Here is a 21,135-nt window from a genome sequence, read left to right on the forward strand (position 1 = left end):
GCAAGGGAAAAGCAACAAATAACATACAAGGGAATCCCCATAAGGTTAACAGCTGATTTCTTAGCAGAAACTCTACAAGACAGAAAGGAGTGGCAGGACATATTTAAAGTGATGAAAGGGAAGAACCTACAACCAATATTACTCTAACCAGCAAGGATCTATTTCAGATTTGATGAAGAAATCAAAAGCTTTACAGACAAGCAAAAGCTAAGAGAATTCAGCACCACCAAACCAGCTCTACAACAAATGCTAAAGGGACTTCTCTAAGTGGGAAACACAGGAGAAAAAAAGGACCTATAAAAACAAAGCCAAAACAATTAAGAAAATGGTCACAGGAACATACATATCAATAATTACCTTAAACGTGAATGGATTAAATGCTCCAAACAAAAGACACAGGCTTGCTGAATGAATACAAAAACAAGACCCATATATATGCTGTCTACAGGAGACCCACTTCAGAGCTAGGGACACATACAGACTCAAAGTGAGGGGATGGTAAAATATATTCCATGCAAATGGAAATCAAAAGAAAGCTGGAGTAGCAATACTCATATCAGATAAAATAGACTTTAAAATAAAGAATGTTCAAGAGACAAGGAAGGATACTACATAATGATCATGGGATCAATCCAAGAAGAACATATAACAATTATAAATATATATATGCACGCAAAGTAGGAGCACCTCAATACATAAGGCAACTGCTAACAGCTATAAAAGAGGAAATCGACAGTAACACAATGATAGTGGGGGACTTTAACACCTCACTTACACCAATGGACAGATCATCCAAAATGAAAACTAATAAGGAAACACAAGCTTTAAATGACACAATAGACCAGAGAGATTTAATTGATATTTATAGGACATTCCATCCAAACACAGCAGATTACACTTTCTTCTCAAGTGCACACGGAACATTCTCCAGGATAGATCACAACTTGGGTCACAAATAAAGCCTCAGTAAATTTAAGAGACTTGAAATCATATGAAGCATCTTTTCTGACCACAACGCTATGAGATTAGAAATCAAATACAGGGAAAAAACCGTAAAAAACGCAAACACATGGAGGCTAAACAATATGTTACTAAATTACCAAGAGATCACTGAAGAAATCAAAGAGGAAATCAAAAAATATCTAGAGACAAATGACAATGAAAACACGACGATCCAAAATCTATGGGATGCAGCAAAAGCAGTTCTAAGAGGGAAGTTTATAGCAGTACAAGCCTACCTCAAGAAACAAGAAAAATCTCAAATAAACAATCTAACCTTACACCTAAAGGAACTAGAGAAAGCAGAACAAACAAAACCCAAAGTTAGCAGAAGGAGAGAAATCATAAAGATCAGCACAGAAATGAATGAAATATAAACAAAGAAAACAATAGCAAAGATCAATAAAACTAAAACTTGTTCTCTGAGAAGATAAACAAAATTGATAAACCATTAGCCAGACTCATGAAGAAAAAGAGGGAGAGGACTCAAATCAATAAAATTAGAAATGAAAAAGGAGAAGTTACAACAGACACTGCAGAAATACATAGCACCCTAAGAGACTACTACAAGCAACTCTATGCCAATAAAATGGGCAACCTGGAAGAAATGGACAAATTCTTAGAAAGGTATAAGCTTCCAAGACTGATCCAGGAAGAAATAGAAAATACGAACAGACTAATCACAAGTAATGAAATTGAAACTGTGATTAAAAATCTCCCAACAAACAAAGGTGCAGGATCAGATGGCTTCACAGGTGAATTCTATCAAACATTTAGAGAAGAGCTAACACCCATCCTTCTCAAACTCCTCCAAAAAATTGCAGAGGAAGGAACACTCCCAAACTCATTCTATGAGGCCACCACCACCCTGATACCCAAACCAGACAAAGATACTACAAAAAAAGAAAATTACAGACCAATATCACTGTTGAATGTAGATGCAAAAATCCCCGACAGAATACTAGCAAACAGAATCCAACAACACATTTAAAGGATCATACACCATGATCAAGTGGGATTTATCCCAGGGATGCAAGGATTCTTCAATATACGCAAATCAATCAATGTGATAAACCATATTAACAAATTGAAGAATAAAAACCATATGATCGGGCTTCCCTGGTGGCTCAGTGGTTGAGAATCTGCCTGCCAATGCAGGGGACACGTGTTCGAGCCCTGGTTTGGGAAGATCCCACATGCTGCTGAGCAACTGGGCCCATAAGCCACAACTACTGAGCCTGCACTTCTGGAGCCTGTGCTCTGCAACAAGAGAGGCCACGATAGTGAGAGGCCCCCACACCGCGATGAAGAGTGGCCCCCACTCGCCGCAACTAGAGAAAGCCCTGGCACAGAAACGAAGACCCAACATAGCCAAAAAAAAAAAAAAAAAAAAAAAAATCTTTCCTGTCCATGATGTTGTCTTTAAAAAAAAAACAAAAACCATATGATCATCTCAATAGTGCAGAAAAAGCTTTTGACAAAATTCAACACCCATTTATGATAAAAACTCTCCAGAAAGTAGGCATAGAGGGAACCTACCTCAGCATAATAAAGGCCATAATAAAGGCCATAATAAAGGCCATATACAACAAAGCCACAGCAAACATCATTCCCAATGGTGAAAAACTGAAAGCATTTCCTGTAACATCAGGAACAAGACCAGGATGTCCACTCTCACCACTATTATTAAACATAGTTTTGGAAGTCCCAGCCATGGCCATCAGAGAAGAAAAAGAAATAAAAGAATGCAAACTGGAAAATAAGAAGTAAAACTGTCACTGTTTGCAGATGACATGATACTATACATAGAAAAACCTAAAGAGGCCACCAGAAAGCTACTAGAGCTAATCAATGAATTTGGTAAAGTAGCAGGATAGAAAATTAATGCACAGAAATCTCTTGCATTCCTATACACTAATGATGAAAAATCTGAAAGAGAAATTAAGGAAACACTCCCATTTACCATTGCAACAAAACAAATAAAATACTTAAGAATAAATCTACCTAGGGAGAAAAAAAACCTGTATGCAGAAATCTGTAAGACGCTGATGAAAGAAATTAAAGATGATACAAACAGATGGAGAGATATACCAAGTTCTTGGATTGGAAGAATCAATATTGTGAAAATGACTATACTTCCCAAAGCAATCTATAGATTCAATGCAATCCCTATCAAATTACCAGTGGCATTTTTTACAGAACTAGAACAAAAAATCTTAAAATTTGTATGGAGACACAAAAAACCCTGAATAGCCAAAGCAGTCTTGAGGGGAAAAAGTGGAGCTGGAGGAATCAGACTCCCTGAGTTCAGACTATACTACAAAGCTACAGTAATCAAGACAATATGGTACTGGCACAAAAACAGAAATATAAATCAACAGGACAGGATAGAAAGCCTAGAGATAAACCCACACACCTATGGTCTACTAATCTATGACAAAGGAGGCAAAGATATACAATGGAGAAAAGACAGTCTCTTCAATAAGTGGTGCTGGGAAAACTGGGCAGCTACATGTAAAATAATGAAATTACAACACTCCCTAACACCATACACAAAAATAAACTCAAAATGGGTTACAGACCTAAATGTAAGACTGGACACTGTAAAACTCTTGGAGGAAAACATAGGAAGAACACTCTTTGACATAAATCACAGCAAGATCTTTTTTGATCCACCTCCTAGAGTAATGGAAATAAAAACAAAAATAAACAAATGGGACCTAATGAAACTTCAAAGCTTTTGTAAAGCAAATGAAACTACAAACAGATGAAAAGACAACCCTCAGAATGCGAGAAAACATTTACAAATGAAACAACAGACAAAGGATTAATCTCCAAAATATAAAACAGCTCAGGTAGCTCAATATTTAAAAAACAAACAACCCAATCCAAAAGTGGGAAGAAGACCTAAATACACATTTCTCCAAGAGGACATACAGATGGCCAAGACGCACATGAAAAGCTGCTCAACATCACTAATTATTAGAGAAATGCAAATCGAAACTACAATGAGGTATCACCTCACACCAGTTAGAATGGGCATCATCAGAACATCTACAAATAACAAATGCTGGAGAGGGTGTGGAGAAAAGGGAACTCTCTTGCACTGTTGGTGGGAATGTAAATTGATACAGCCACTATGGAGAACAGTATGGAGGTTCCTTAAAAAGCCAAAAATAGAATTACCATATGATCCAGCAATCCCACTACTGGTATATACCCAGAGAAAACCATAATTCAAAAAAACACATGCACCCCAATGTTCATTGCAGCACTATTTGCAATAGCCAGTTCATGGAAGCAACCTAAATGCCCATCGACAGACAAATGGATAAAGAAGATGTGGTACATATATACAATGGAATATTACTCAGCCATAAAACGGAATGAAATTGCGTCATTTGTAGAGATGTGGATGAATCTAGAGACTGTCATACAGAGTGAAGTAAGTCAGAAAGAGGAAAACAAATATTGTATATTAACAAATATATGTGGAACCTAGAAAAATGGTACCGATGAACCGGTTTGCAGGGCAGAAATTGAGACACATACGTAGAGGACAAACGTATGGACACCAAGGAGGGAAAGCGGCTGTGGAGGGGTGGTGGTGTGATGAAATGGGAGATTGGGATTGACATATATACACTAATATGTATAAAATGGATAACTAATAAGAACCTGCTGTATAAAAAAATAAATAAAATAAAATTCAAAAAAAAAAAAGAATTCATCAAGAGTATCAACATATTGGCATTTAGAGTCTGCAATGTACCTAAGAATGATTGTTTCATAATTGAGGTGCTGTTGTAATTGTCATTGTCATCCACAGCAACAAATGTTTATAGGGTGTCTGACTGTGCAGGGCACTGGGCTAGCAAATATGTCCCTGTTCTCAAAGAATTCATATTTTCATTGGGAAATGGAGGCAGCGGAAGGACTGTACAATACCCCCAGTATAAAGAGCTCAAGCTAGCGTGGCAGTAGTTAGATTGGAAAGGAAAATGTGTAAAACACTTTTCCAATGACTTGGAAAGATATGATTTCAACACATTTTTACAAAATTAAAATGTTATTGATCTTAAATAAAAGGAAAAGTCAGGAGGATTTTGCATGTATAGATAAGAAGCATGACAGAGAAGGAAGAAAAAAAGGTGATTCAAATATTTTACCATTGAGTAATTTAGACAATGACACACCATGAAAATAGGGAAATCTGGCAGGAATGGGCTGATTGGGGAAGAAAAGTAATATCTTTGGGGTACGTTGGGGTAAGTTGAGTTTGAAGAGCAGGCAAGTCATCCAGGCAGAGATATCTAGCACAGGAATCAATATAGTGCTGAAACTTACAAGGAACCGTGAATGGAAGATATAAGTGGAGGTCAAGGTTAAGACTCTTTTTGGAATTCTCCTATTACAGCTAATCCTTTTTAGAGGACTGGTTTTGTCTTTAATTGCTCCATAATTAAAGAGAAGTCAAGTGGAATGCTTTGGAAAGGGATGAAAAGTTTTGGAAAAATCAGACTTATGAAGGAAGGTTTTGCAACACTAACTGCAGAAACAGCCAACACTGATTTAATACTTTACTAAAAAGAATTTCCATTTGTTGAGTGCTTTCAGTGTACTGGATGCTTTTCCTATTCAGACTCATGTAACAACATTAACAAACTGGGCAGATAAAATGATGGAGGAAGCTTGTGACAGAATCACAGAGCTGGAAAGAAGCTTGGAGATTAGACCAAACATTCGTTTTACAGACAAGGAAATATGGTCCCAGGATAGTTAACTGATTTACTTTCTGAAGAGTTTGAAAAAGTATATCTTGTTATTTTGAATTAATCACAATCTTGTTTAAGCCATAAATAAGGACTGTGCACCCTTACAAAATCCCTTCTGGATGTGTGAGTGTATTTTGGAATTTCATTTAGTAAGGATGAAAGGATGATCTCTTATTCATGGTTCAATCTTTGGCCCGATATCTACTCTTTGCAGTGACTAAGATATGACCAAGCATATGGCTTCTTCTGGTACCTTGCATGCAACTACAGCAATCAAACATTTCTGCTGTTCTAAACAGTGAGCAATTTTCTCCAGAGCCCCCATAGGTCAGAACAATGCAGCCTATTTTGAGCTCTTGTATTTACACTACTTAAGCTTCTTTTTCCTTCCAGATTAACATTTCCCGGACTGATTTCAGCCCAGAAGAAAATCTTTATTTTTGGAAAGTTCTAAAGAAAATCTGTTCAGCTATTTTTGAGTTTTCTGAGTGAGAAAAGTCAATGTTTTATTGCTCCTGAAAAAAGAAGTTTAAGTACTCTGATGCTTTGGAGACCCAGATAATTAAAAACTGTCTTCTCATGGAAATTTCTAACTCAGCACGCTTCTAGTTCTCAGCAAAAATCAGCCACTGTGCAGAATTTGACAATATTGGTCCTGTTTTAGTTTTCTATTGCTGCGTAACAAATTACCACAAAGTTTGCCGCTGAAGCAACATGCATTTACTATCTCATTTTCCATGGGTGAGGTGTTTGGGCACAGCTTAGCCAGATCCTCTGCTCTGGCTTCATAGGCTGTAATCAAGGTGTCAACTGAGGCTGCGGTTCTCATCTGGGAGGTCCTCTTCCAAGTTCATTCAGGTTGCTGGTAGAATTCAGTTCCATGGATTATATGACTGAGGCAATGTTTTCTTGCTCTCCAGGGACCACCCTCAGCTCCTAGAGACCCCTGCCCTTCTCTGTAAGCAGCTCACAACATGGCTGTTTGCTTTCTTCCTTCAAAGCCAGCCAAGGAAGACTCTGTTTTTAAAGGCTCATCTGACTCAGTCAGCCTCCCCCCAGGATAAGATCAACTCATTTGCAACTTCAGTAACAACTGCAAGATCCCTTTGCCATACAATGTAGTAGAATCAGGAGAGGGATAGCTCACCATATTCTCAGGTTCCCATCACTCTCAAGGGGAGGGGATTACACAAGGATGAGGGTCATTGGGTACCACCTTAGAAACCTGCCTACTACAGGTCCTAAAATAGAGTTGCTTCAAATAGAGTAAAAAACTTTCATTATATATTATTCTATCAAGTTCTGTATAAAATATGAGTCACATTTGATCAGACAGCTGAAGCAAACCACAAACTCATCAGACCTCACATTTCCCCTCTTTGTGCTGCTATTAAAAAAAATAAAGCTATGACACATTTTGAGAGCATCTTCTCCCCTTTTAGACTTGTTATCCCTCTCTCACTTTGGGCACCATCTTAACTCCTGCTGACCCAGTCTTTTCTGCAGTGAGAGAAGCAACTAAGAAGAGAATGTGTAAGGGGTTAAGTGACTTACATATCATTTTCCATGAGTATTTGCTTTCTAAAGAGGAGCACATAGCCACAGCCATATTACACTCAAAGTAAGTAGTTCTCGATGATAGAATTTCACCATCACCACACCAGGAAAAAAAAGGGCAAGGGGAAGGAGTCTTTCCTACTAATAATACTGTCTGACCCCTGGGTAAGGAGAGATACTGAGCTATGATGACTGTGGGTGTCCTTCTAAATGAGAGGGACAGCTCAAAGCCCACTGCCTCACACCACGTTCTGTGGAGGGTCAAGGACATGGGTTGTCCAAGGAGACAATTAAACCACATTCCCAGATAGTGGAGCTTTCTGGTAATTGTGCAAACTGGCCTTTTTCTTGAGTAAATTTGTCTTTATTCACTTTAAAACCCATTAAAACAGTTTTCCTTGGGTTCAAGTTTCCATGCCTCTACTAGCTCTAAATCACGATAAGATCCAGGGCCAGACTTGGAATGTGGGCACGGCTTGCTCTAGTGTGTTCTTAGGTTAAGAGCCAAAGAATCCTCTCAGCTCTGTACCATCCAGCCTGGCTCACCTGGGCTGCACATAAGGGCTTTAGCACATAAATCCTTGTAGAAGTAGACGGTGTTGTGATCTGCCCAGAGTGCATTTTCTGCATATCTTCCCATTAAGTCTGCATCGGAATTATCTGATTGAGGTACCCAGATTTGGGGAACTGGATAACTTCCTATCTCTTTTTTCACCAGGGGCATAAGATTGGCCCATTTTCTAAACCTCACTTCAGGAAACATCTGGTGCATGTCTTGACTGGAATGTAGTATCTGAAACTTAAATTGCCTTGGAAAATATCAGGAAGTGTGGCTGTATGACTGACTGTTATACATTTCCCTAGTAGGGCTGGGGTTTGACTTTCAGAACCACCCCACTCAGAGAAACTTGTTTCAGAAGAATTGGTGGGCAAGGTTTCTGACCATTTTTCTGTGTCTCTGTATGGAGTGTTGAGGTATTATTCTGCTAGGAATCAACATTTCTGTCCCTGTAACAAATTATTAGTAGAGAGTTTCTGCCTACCACTTTCTATTTTGGTTGACTCCCTACCTTTAAGTCAGGAGTTGCATTTTTTAGTGATGTGCAAGGGAAAGCTTGCATGTCTGCTGCCATTGGCAGATCTGATATTTGGCAAGAACCCTTGAAGCACAACATATTCTACTTGCTTCAGTTAGACTCAAACTTAGATTTGAACATCCACTATATGTTAGGTGTTAGGGGAGATACAGAGATAAATTAGATACACATCCCTGCCCTCCAGCAGTTCCCCCGTAGATTTTTCCTCCTATAGCTCAGAGCAACGGTAGTTTTCTGGGGAAAAGAAGAAGCATCTGCTCCTCAGGCCCCATCTCTTTTAATTCCCTATTTGAATTAGAGTTGCTGCTCAAGACAGCTTAGAACTCTGATCTGGGGATAAGACCACTGAGGCATGAGAGTTCAGCAGCACTTTGTTCATAAGTCAGCAATGACACTGAGTTAAACTTTACTCGTTTGTCGGTCTATCCCAGTAAGCTATAAGCTTTTGTAATTAAAAATTGTGTATTACTCATTTCCGTGTTGCCCTCAACTGGAATGCTAACTGGCACATAAAGGGTATTTAATGTTAGCTGTTATCTTCATTGTTGTTATTTTTATTGGTTCTAAACACCACTTCCAAACCCATTGTGTGTGTGACTCTGGATGCTGCGTAGTTTGGGTGGTTCTATTAGGAGAACACTGGGTAATCTTTTGGTAACATGATAAACAAGGGGAGACCTCATTTATGTCAGAGGGTCTTTTCAATCTCTCAGCTCAGTTTCAACCACCATACACGTGGTATAGCACTTTAGCTCTGTCGTGGATAAATTCTGTACCAGAGCATGGCAGAACCTGGGAGGATGCTGTCTTGGATCTATTTCCACTTTGTCTAATGTCTCCCCTTCCTCTTACCTCCCTCTATCGAATGCAGGTCCATGGAAAGCCCAGGGGTGTTTGATTCAGCTCTTGTCATTTCCTTCAAGGCCATATTGTAAAAATTTCTGTTATACCACCTACTTTACTTCCCTTTTTTCCTCCCATTGTCGAATTTAAAATGACATAAACCTTTAGAGTATTCACAGCATTTCAGCATACTTTTTCTCTGGTATTTTCCCAAAGGCAAATGGAGATAGTGTATCCATCCTAATGTTTTCTTAACAAAATAGGTTAATTTCTAATTCTAAGGAACTGCCTCATTTCACCTATTCACTGAACATTTACAATCCCTGAAGGATTCTGGAGGTTCCCCCACAGGGTTTCCAAGCACATTCAATTCAATTCAACAAACATTCATTAAGTGTGCACTAAAGACCAGACCCGGGGTGAGATCTGGAAATGCAAAGATGAATCAGATGCTGTCTCTACCTTTGAGATGCTCATAGTGTAGCTGGGAAGAACAGCATATGTAATCAGTTATGAAAGAACATTTCAAAGTAGAGTTATGAAAGCACCACATGTCTGGGCAATACTGAGCTATCATTCAGTGTGACTGGAGTGTAGAAGACTTGGGGGAAGTGATGGAAAGTGGGGGTGGGAGAGATTGGATATAAGTTTAGGACAAGTTGTAAAGGGCCTTGAATGTCAAAATAAGTACTTGGGATTTTTGTCTTGCTATTTATGGGGAGATCTCTGAAGGAAAAGATTAGATTTGTGTTATGCTTTGAGTCTGATGTGTTTTTTAAAAATTGAGATGAATTTCACATAATGTAAAATTAACGACATATTTTAAAGTGCACAATTCAGGGGCATTTAGTGCATTCACAGTGTTGTACAACCACAATTTCTCTCTAGTTCCAAAACTTTTTCATCACACCAGAAGTATGCCCTGTATCCATTAAGTAATCACTCCCCATTCCCCCTCCACTCATCTGCCTGTAGTCTCCATGGATTTGCCTATGCTGGGTATTTATTTCATACAAAAGAAATTGTTACAATATGTGAACTTTGTATCTGGCTTCTTCCACTTAGCATGATGTTTTCATCCAATTTGTAGCATGTTTCAATACTTCATTTATTTTTATGGCTGAATAATATTCTATTGCATGTATATGCCACAATTTGTTTATCCAGTCATCTCTTGATAGGCATTTGGGTTTTTCCACCATTTGGCTGTTATGAATAATGCTGCTATAAACATTTGTATACAAGTTTCTGTTTGGACATATATTTTCATTTCTCTTGAGAACATACCTAGGAGTGGGATTCCTGGTCACATGGTTATTCCATGTTTAACTTTCTGAGGAACTTCTAAACTATTTTCCCCAATGGCTACATCATTTTGCATTCCTACCAGCAATGTACAAATTCTCTGATTTCTCCACATTATTGCCAACACTTATTATTTTCTTTTTTAAAATTAATACTATAGCTATCCCAGTGGATGTGAAGTAGTATCTCGTAGTTTTGATTTGCATTTCCTTAATGACTGATGTTGTTAAACATTTTCTCTTGTGCTTGTTGGCCATTTGTATATCTTCTTTGGAGAAATGTCTATTCAAGTCTCTTGCCAATGATGTGTTTCTATAAACAGTTTTATTGAGACATAAGTTACATACCATACAATTTACTCATTTAAATCGTATAGTTCAATGGTTCTAATATATTGACAGAGTTCTGCAACCACCACTACAATATAATTTTATAATATTTTCATTCCCTAAAAGAAACTCAGCACTCTTTAGCAGTTTTTCCTCATTCCATCCTCCTCCCAGCCCTGGCAACCACCAACCTACTTTCTGTCTCTATAAATTTGCCTATTATGGACATTTCATATAAATGGAATCATACAATATGTGGGCATTTGTGACTGGCTTCTTTCGCTTAGCATAATGTTTTCAAAGTTCATCTATGTTGTAGCATGATCAGTATTCATTCCTTCTTATTGTCAAATACTTATTCTTTGTATGGATATACCACTTTTTATTTATCCATTCATCCGTTGATGAACATTCAGGTTGTTTCCACCTTTTGGCTATTGTGAATACTGCTGCTATGAACATGAGTGTATATGTATTTGTTTGAGTATCTGTTTTAAATTATTTGGGGTGTATGCCTATAAGTGGACTCTCTAGATTGTATGATAACTCTAAGTTTAACTTTTTAAGACCCATCAAACTGTTTTCCAAAGTGGCTGCAACATTGTACATTCATACTATGCACAAGGGTTCCAATTTCTACATATTTTCACCAATACTTGTTCTTGTTTGTCATAGTCTTTCTAGAGAATGTGAAGTGGTATCTTATGATTTTGGTTAGCATTTCCTTAATGGCTAATCACGTTGAGCATCTTTTCACGAGCTTATTGGTCATATGTAAATCTTCTCTGGAGAAATGTCTATTCAGATCCATTGGGCATGTTTTAACTGGGTTATTTATCTTTTACCAATGAGTGGTAAGAGTTTTTTTAATATATTTTGAATAAAAGTCATTTATCAGATAAACACATAATTTTCAAATATTTTCCCCATTCTATGGCTGTCGTTCATTTTCTTGATGGTATCTTTTGTAGCAAAATATTTTAATTTTTGATGAAATCAAATCTACCTATAATTTCTTCCGTCATTTTTGCTTTTGGTATCATATCTAAGAAGGTTTTGCCCAGGTCACAAAGATTTACTCCTATATTTTCTTCTAAGAGTTTTTTAGTTTTAGCATTTAGATCTATGTTCAATTTTGGTTTAATTTTTGTGTATGGTGTCAGGAAGGACTCCAATTTAATTTTTTTAAATGGGTCTGATGGGTTTTAGTTCTATACTCTAAGGCAAAACTAATGATAGCTTCAATATAGGCTAGGCTGAGATTCAGAGATGAATATGAAGAATTGGAGGGGGCAGCCAGGGTGTTAGGACTAAGCTTTACGCTACCAGGGAAGTGATTCAGGAATGCACATATGAGTCAAGCCAGGCTAATGAGATGAAATTTCAAGACATGTTGGAACTATTGGGATAAAAACTCTTTTTTTTGTTTTTCCTTTTGTTAGGATTGTTATCTGTATGGATGACTTAAAGCTGAAACTGCCAGTCTCCTTAAATAGACAGCCTGCTGGAAAATGGGCCAATAACATGGAAAAAAGCCCTAAGAGATGGGGAGACAGACACTGAGTCTGATGACACTGACTTTCTAAATCTCACCATTCTTGAAAATCTATCCTTGGAATTTTCACTTATATGAATGAATAAATTCTCATCTTTCCTTAAATGGCTTTGGGTTAGATTTTTGTCACGTCAAGTAAGTGGAGAATGGCACATACCTATACCTTTCCCCAAATATTCACCAAAAATATACACTTGAAAAAGAATAAATTTGTTAGAGTTTCCTGATCATGTCATGCTCTGTAGCTTTGACATGGACTATTTTTTTCTACAAGGAATACATTTCTCCTTATTTACTTGATTAATATTACCTATCCTTTGAAAACTAGTGAAAGCCTCAAATGGTCCTCTAGAATCCTTAGCTAATATAGCTAGACATGGTCGGAGCTCCCCTATGAGTGTGAGTGACACCCATCTTATTTTATCTTAGTTTTCTGGCTCCCTGACTTCTGAGAAATGAAAGGGCAGTGAATATATTTATTTATCTCTGTATTCCTAGTGCATAGACCAGTACGTGTCTGGTACGTAATAGGCAATTTGTAATATTTGTTAAATGAATGGATAAATGCAACAGATAATCTGTACTCATTAAATTTTTATTATGGTCTCACAGTGCCATAAATATATAATTACTTTCTCTGTGTCTAGATTTCCCCCACTCTCCTTGTTCTGAATTTTAAAACATTCCTACAGGAAGATACTTAAAATTAGAGGGAACACAAATTAATGTGATGGTTTTGATCAGTGTGGAATGCAGTTGTCTTCATGCTTTCTGAACAAAGTGGTGTTGACCCAGTGTAACACCACCTATATTCTCAAATTATCACTTGGTTTTAAAATACAATTTCTCTTTTCAGTTTGGTGTTTTAGCATGAGGAGGCCAATGACAAATGATCTCCTTAGGTTTAAGACACATTTAGCATTCTTGATCTTACTTTCACATCCAAAAACATCCCCATGCTTCTGGAGCTGCTCTATGGTGTAATTCATAGTGGTGGGCAGTTGATGTTGCTTTATTTACTTGCTTAACCTTCTCAGTTCCAACCAATATCCAGGTAGCATGTTTTCTCTTAATATTTTCAAAATTAATTATAACCTGTAAAATTTTTGATGCAAAGGAAAGAGCACTGGAGTCAGAAAAGTAGCCTCAGTTCTTCCACTAGCTTGTTGGATGACTTGAACATCCCTGGTCCTCAGTATCTTCAGCTGAATCATGATGGACCTGGATGGAAAAGCCTCTAAGGACCATTCCAACTCTCAGATCCATAGGACACTCGATATTCTTAGTATTCTCATTGAAGTTATTTGAGTTAGTGGATACTGGCAGAGACAATATGGCCTTCTAGTCCTTGGTTTCATGCTCCCAGATTGTATGCATTGTTAATTGCAGAGAAAATATTGGCATTAAAAAGAAATAGTTACTTTTTACTTAAGAAAGCTTGTCTTTACTTTTCTCCTTTTTGTTTTTATTTCTTTAAATAATATGTTGCGACCATTTGGGGGAACCCAAATAATCTAACTGGGCCTGTAATCTGTTTTCTTTCTTTCTTCCTTTTATTTTTTGACCACGTGTGGAAAATTAGTTCCCTGACCAGGGATCAAACCCGCACCCCCTGCATTGGAAGCATGGAGTCTTAACACTGGGCCACCAGGGAAGTCCCTGCTTTCTTTCTTTCTTTTTTTTTTTTAAAGAGACATTTTAAATTTATTTTTACTTTTTAAATAGATCTTTACTGGAGTATAATTGCTTCACAATACTGTGCTATTTTCTGTTGCACAACAAAGCGAATCAGCCATATGCATACACATGTCCCCATATCCCCTCCCTCTTGAGCCACCTTCCCATCCTCTCTATCCCACCCCTCTAGGTCATCGCAAAGCCCAGAGCAGATCTCCCTGTGCTATGCTGCTGCTTCCCACCAGCCAACTGTTTTACATTCGGTAGTGTATGTATGTCAATGCTACTCTCACTTCGCCCCAGCTTTGCCCTCCCACCCCATGTCCCCAAGTCCATTTTCTACATCTACCTCTTTATTCCTGCCCTGCAACTAGGTTCATCAGTACCAATTTTTTTTTTTTAGATTCCATATATATGCCTTAGCATACGGTATTTGTTTTTCTCTTTCTGACTTACTTCACTCTGTATGACAGATTCTAGGTCTATCCACTTCACTACAAATAACTCAGTTTCGTTTCTTTTTATGGCAGAGTAATATTCCATTGTATATATGTGCCACATCTTCTTTATCCATTCATCTGTCGATGGACATTTAGGTTCATTCCATGTCCTGGCTATTGTAAATAGTGCTGCAATGAATATTGTGGTACATGTCTCTTTTTGAATTATGATTTTTTCAGGGTATATGCCCAGTAGTGGGATTGCTGGGTCATATGGTAGTTCTAGTTTTAGTTTTTTAAGTAATCTCCATGCTGTTTTCCATAGTGGTTGTATCAATTTACATTCCCACCAACAGTGCAAGAGCTTTCCCTTTTCACCACACCCTTTCCAGCATTTAGTTTTTCTAGATTTTTTGATAATGGCCATTCTGACCGGCATTAGGTGATACCTCATTGTCATTTTGATTTGCATTTCTCTAATGATTAGTGATGTTGAGCATCTTTTCACGTGCCTCTTGGTCATCTGTATGTCTTCCTTGGTGAAATGTCTATTTAGGTCTTCCACCCATTTTTTAAATGGATTGTTTTTTTGTTTTTGATATTGAGCTCCATGAGCTGTTTGTATATTGTGGAGATTAATCTTTTGTTGTTTTATTTGCAAATATTTTCTCCCATTCTGAGGGCTGTCTTTTTGTCTTGTTTATGGTTTCCTTTGCTGTGCAAAAGCTTTTAAGTTTCATTAGGTCCCATTTGTTTATTTTTGTTTTTACTTCCATTTCTCTAGGAGGTGGGTCAAAAAAGATCTTGCTGTGGTTTATGTCAAAGAATGCTTTTCCTATGTTTTCCTCTAAGAGTTTTATAGTGTCTGGTCTTACATTTAAGTCTTTAATCCATTTGGAGTTTATTTTTGTGTATGGTGTTAGGGAGTGTTGTAATTTCATTCTTTTACATGTAGCTGTCCAGTTTTCCCAGTACCACTTATTGAAGAGACTGTCTCTTCTCCATTGTATATTCTTGCCTCCTTTGTCATAAATTAGGTGACCATATGTGTGTGGGTTTATCTCTGTGCATTCTATCATGTACCGCTCTATATTTCTGTTTTTGTGCCAGTACCACACTGTCTTGATTACTGTAGCTTTGTAGCATAGTTTGAGGTCAGGGAGCCTGAATCCTCCAACTCCGTCTTTCTTTCTCAAGATTGTTTTGGCTATTCGGGGTCTTTTGTGTTTCCATACAAATTGTAAAATTTTTGTGCTAATTCTGTGAAGAATGCCATTGGTAGTTTGATAGGGATTGCATTGAATCTGTAGATTGCTTTGGGTAGTGTAGTCATTTTCACAATATTGATTCTTACAATCCAAGAACATGGTATATTTCTCCATCTGTTTATGTCATCTTTGATTTCTTTCATCACTGTTTTATAGTTTTCTGAGTACAAGTCTTTCACCTCCTTAGGCAGGTTTATTCCTAGGTATTTTATTCTTTTTGTTGCAGTGGTAAATGGGAGTGTTTCCTTAATTTCTCTTTCTGATTTTTCATTGTTGGTGTATAGGAATGCCAGAGATTTCTGTGCATTAATTTTGTATGCTGCAACTTTACCAGATTCATTGATTAGATCTAGTAGTTTTCTGGTGACATCTTTAGGACTTTCTATGTATAGTATCATGTCATCAGCAAACAGTGACAGCTTTACTTCTTTTCCAATTTGTATTCTTTTTATTTCTTTTTCTTCTCTGATTACTGTAGCTAGGACTTCCAAGACTATGTTGAATAATAGTGGTGAGAGTGGACATCCTTGTCTTGTTCCTGACCTTAGTGGAAATGCTTTCAGTTTTTCACCATTGAGGATGATGTTGGCTGTGGGTTTGTCATATATGGCCTTTATTATGTTGAAGTAGGCTTCCTCTATGCCCATTTTCTGCAGTTTTTAATCATATATGGGTGTTGAATTTTGGCAAAAGTTTTCTGCATCTGTTGAGATGATCATATGGTTTTTATTCCTTAATTTGTTAATGTGGTATATCACATTGATTGATTTGCATATATTGAAGAATCCTTGCATCCCTGAGATAAATCCCACTTGATCATGGTTTATGATCCTTTTTATGTGCTGTTGGATTCTGTTTGCTTGTATTTTGTTCAGGATTTTTGCATCTATGTTCATCAGTGATATTGGTTTATAATTTTCTTTTTTTGTGGTATCTTTTTCTGGTTTTGATATCAGGGTGATGGTGGCTTTATAGAATGAATTTGAGAGTGTTTCTCCCTCTGCAAGTTTTTGCAAGAGTTTGAGAAGGATCCATGTTAGCTCTTCTCTAAATATTTGATAGAATTCGCCTGTGAAGCCATCTGGTCCTGGACTTTTTTTGTTGGAAGATTTTTAGTTACAGTTTCAATTTCATTACTTGTGATACGTGTGTTTATATTTTCTAATTCTTCCTGGTTCAGTCTTGGAAAATTGTACCTTTCCAAGAATTTGTCCATTTCTTTGTGGTTGACCATTTTATTGGCATATAGTTGTTTGTAGTAGCCTCTTATAATCCTTTGTATTTCTGCAATGTCAGTTGTGATTTCTCCTTTTTCTTTTCTAATTTTATTGATTTGCATCCTCTCCCTTTTTCCGTTGATGAGTCTGGCTAAGGGTTTATCAATTTTGTTTATCTTTTCATAGAACCAGCTTTTACTTTTATTGATCTTTGCTGTTGTTTTCCTCATTTCTATTTCATTTATTTCTGCTCTGATCTTTATGATTTCTTTCCTTCTACTGACTTTGGGTTTTCTTTGTTCTTCTCTCTCTAGTTGTTTTAAGTGCAGGGTTAGATTGTTTATTTGAGATTTTTCTTGTTTCTTGAGGTGAGATTGTATTGCTCTAAACCTCCCTCTTAGAACTGCTTTAGCTGCATCCCATAGTTTTTGGGTTGTCATGTTTTCATTGTCATTTTTTTCTATGTATTTTTTTATTTCTTCTTTGATTTCTTCAGTCATCTCTTGGTTATTTAGTAGTGCACTGTTTATTCTCTATGTATTTGTGTTTTTTACAGTTTTTTTTTCCTGTAATTGATTTCCAATCTCATAGCATTTTGGTCAGAAAGGATGCTTGGTATGATTTCAATTTTCTTTCCTTTTTTTAAAAACAAAATTCACATTTTATTTAGGTTGAAATAAACTATTCAAAATTGATTTTCTTCACCAAAAATGACAGCAATATTTTCTGTATTATTCCTAGATAAACCACAAAATACTTATTTTTGTAGGTTTTGTAAGTTTTGCTTGTAAATCAAGATGAGGCAGTAGATACAGTCATGGAAAAAGACAGAAGAAAACAGACAAATCAATTGTCAGTATCCATGGCCTCTGACCCTGTCTTGACCATGAAACAGAAGTGTTCAACATACACCTGCCAAAAAGCTTATGAAGATGTAGGCTCAATAAAGGAATGTAAACAGCAACAACCAGATGTAGAACAACAATGGCAAGCTCTTCCATTCAAACTTTAACTATAACTTGTTCCTTTAACTTTATTTGATAAAGACAAAATCTACACTGAAATACTTATTTGGTGAGCTCTCACTTTTTTCTTACAGTCTGATAATTTTCTTATCAGTCCCTTACAGATTTTTAACAGCATACTTAAAACTCCTGCTATTCAAAGGTCAGTCATGAGCTTCATTGTAATGTTTTATAAAATGTATTCTTTCCTCCCATAGTTCCTCAAAACTTATTTCTTCAAAGAACTGATAACTCAGTACCTGACAATTGGATCCATAGTGATAAATGTTATGTCTAAAATGACTTAACTAATACAATTTCAAAGTGCCATTCACAGAGATCACACAGAGTAACATGGTACTTTCAATGCTATCTTCTGGAAGAACAGTTAGGTCTCCAAAGCATGGGACTTCAAAAGGGCCATTTACGCAGGCAGATTATCAATGACTAATGTACTCAATGGGAGGCCTACAGGTCACGATATTCAGTGATTAAGTGGCCTATGTACACCTTACAACTTTTCTGTAAGGTATTTTCAAATTTCTTACAGATTTTTTCAAATATCGAATATAAGAGAAAGCCTATTTTAAAAGTCTCAGGTATTTTCAATGGTTTCTGAATTATCTGTAAGAAGCTCTGACTTACTTGTATAGAGTTTGATATATGTATCCACCATTAAATCCAAATTGTGTTTTATATCAAAATTTATGTTAAGCAAAGCCAAGTTACTTGAACTTTGGTCTGTGAAAGTGTTCCTCAGGTATGCTTTGAGACGCTTTCACCCATTTTCATAGCATTCATTCTCAACCTTCATCACAGGAATAATACATAGGACCTTCAGCAATGCATAAACATTAGGAAAACACTTGATGTCTGGCAGATGAAGGGCTTCATAAATAGTGGATGGAAATTCTATATCTTTCCCTCCGTATTTCCACTTGATTCTCCAACAAGGCAGCTCAGCAGAGAGTGTGTCAGGATTAGGTAAGTCACTTCTGTACATGTCAGCATGATGCTCCTCTGATGTATTGAATTTGAGCTGTCCCATGACAGATGTTACCAGAGATAAGCATTTAAGAGCTTTGAGGTGCTATTCTGAGAATATACCTTTCAGTTCCTGAATAATGTGTTCAACTGTTGGAACACTTAGAGTTTCTTTATAGTAACTATCAGGGGTTAGCTGAGATTCCAGGTTACTGTGCTGAGCTCTGCGAAATTTCCCTGGGAGTTTCATCTGAATATCAGGTTTGGTTGCCAAATTTGTGACTTCCTCAAACCAAAATTCATGATAAACTTCGATGTTTTCCATCACTTCATTTAGTGAATGCAGCACTGCAGTCAAACTACTGGCTGCAAAGAAGACATCAGAAGTTTGCCCCTCAAGATTTTTCCCTAAGGGTCTTGTAAAAGATAGAACATTTTTAAGAACAACAATGATAACAATGAAAGCAAAATCTGTTACCACACTACAGAGTACAAATGCTCGGCCAGCTATACAGTTATTCCATCTAACATTTGTGTCACTATTTATACCATCTAAACATAAAACAAGTGCTTGTAGGAGGTCCATTAAGATTTCAAAAGCATCATGCCTGCCTGTCCACTGAGAATGGCAAATTTCCTTCAGTTCTTTGCCCCTTTCTTCATTGTTCTGAAAGAGGACAGAAATTACATTGTCAAGCTCTAAAAGCAGTTGTGGTGATCGATGGAAAAAAGAACAAACTTCTTCAATTGTTCCTAATGCGACAGATACTCCCATTACAGGCACTGATTTTGCCAACCACGTATTTAAGGCACAGGAAGAACAGAGTGTGTAGATAGCTTGAGGATATTTTTCTAAAAGTCTAGAAGCAACAACTTTCATTTTGGAAGAAAATCCACTGGACCAATGTAAGCCTGGCCACGACAGTACTCCATGTTTACTCCCCACTTCTCATAGTGTGAAATATCACAGCCAAAATTTCTGCATCAGCTTCATAAGGCAGGAAGCCCACAGATTCCTCTCTCAGGTTGTGAGTTTCGTCAATAAACCTCACCAACACAGGCAGGTGCTCTTCCCCTGCTATGTCCACCACATTGTCAGTGACTATGGAAAAGAAGTGAGAGTCTCTTACTTCCCTGAGGGTTCTTCCCGAATGCAGCTCTCTAGCATCTGTTTCTACTGTGTTTTCGAACAGAACAATGTGTTCACTGCTGTTGTCTCAAAGTGCCTTCTCAGAGCCTCTTCACCAGAATTGATCTGGCACTTCCAGCAGTGATTGAAAGTTATCAGGAGTAAAGACACCTTCTGGGATTTCATCAGCTTCATGTCCATCCAGAGGTATGTTCTGTTTTCCCATAAGAATCAAAATTTCAAATAAAGATTTTAAGTATTCTTTGTTTTCCTTCTCTTCAAGGGTTAAAGGTAAAATGTCTTTACCCTGCTCTTCACCCCCTTCTTCTGCACTGGGGTTCTGAGCATTGCTGTTGTTTATTTCCTTATGTTTTGGTTCCTGTTCAGAAGTTTCATTAATTTTTTTCTGTTTCAGTGTCCTGATTTCATCTTCACTCAATTATTTTATTCGTTTTCTGTGTCTACTGTGTGGATTATTCAAATGGTTGGTAAGATCAAATATTGTTGTTAGTGCATTATCTCGAAGAACTGTCCTATAAGGACTAGTTCTACAAATCATAGAAGTCTCAAAGTGTTTGGCACACAATCAATAAAGTTTATTTAGTGGATCAGGTGTTTTATCTTCTAAGTCTGCTCTCCTACTATTCTCCACCCACTTCTGGCATCTGGCTGGATCCTGCAGGAACCTGAAAACGGCCAGGGCCAACTGCGTGCTCTTCTGAGTGCAGTTGGGGGCTGCCCAGAAGTTCTGCATTGTGTCATCTGCGCGTGGCCAGCCCAGCCCTCCCCTCCCCGCCTTCTCAGGGCAGCCCGCCCACCCATCAGGGCTGGGGAGGGGAGCCTAGCCAGCATGCCAGCGGGAGGGGGATGGGAGGGCAAGAAACCTCAATTTTCTTAAATTCTCTGAGGCTTGATTTGTGACCCAAGAAGTGATCTATCCTGGAGAATGTTCCAAG

General features: G+C 37.4%; 1 pseudogene; it reads right to left on the reverse strand.

The window, feature by feature from the left end:
- Nucleotides 1-18,661: 18,661 nt before the first annotated feature.
- LOC133087992 (52 kDa repressor of the inhibitor of the protein kinase-like) lies at nt 18,662-20,933 on the reverse strand (annotated as a pseudogene).
- Nucleotides 20,934-21,135: the final 202 nt, after the last annotated feature.

This window comes from Eubalaena glacialis, chromosome 3 (genome assembly GCF_028564815.1).
Source record: "Eubalaena glacialis isolate mEubGla1 chromosome 3, mEubGla1.1.hap2.+ XY, whole genome shotgun sequence".
Classification (NCBI taxonomy): Eukaryota; Metazoa; Chordata; class Mammalia; order Artiodactyla; family Balaenidae; genus Eubalaena; species Eubalaena glacialis.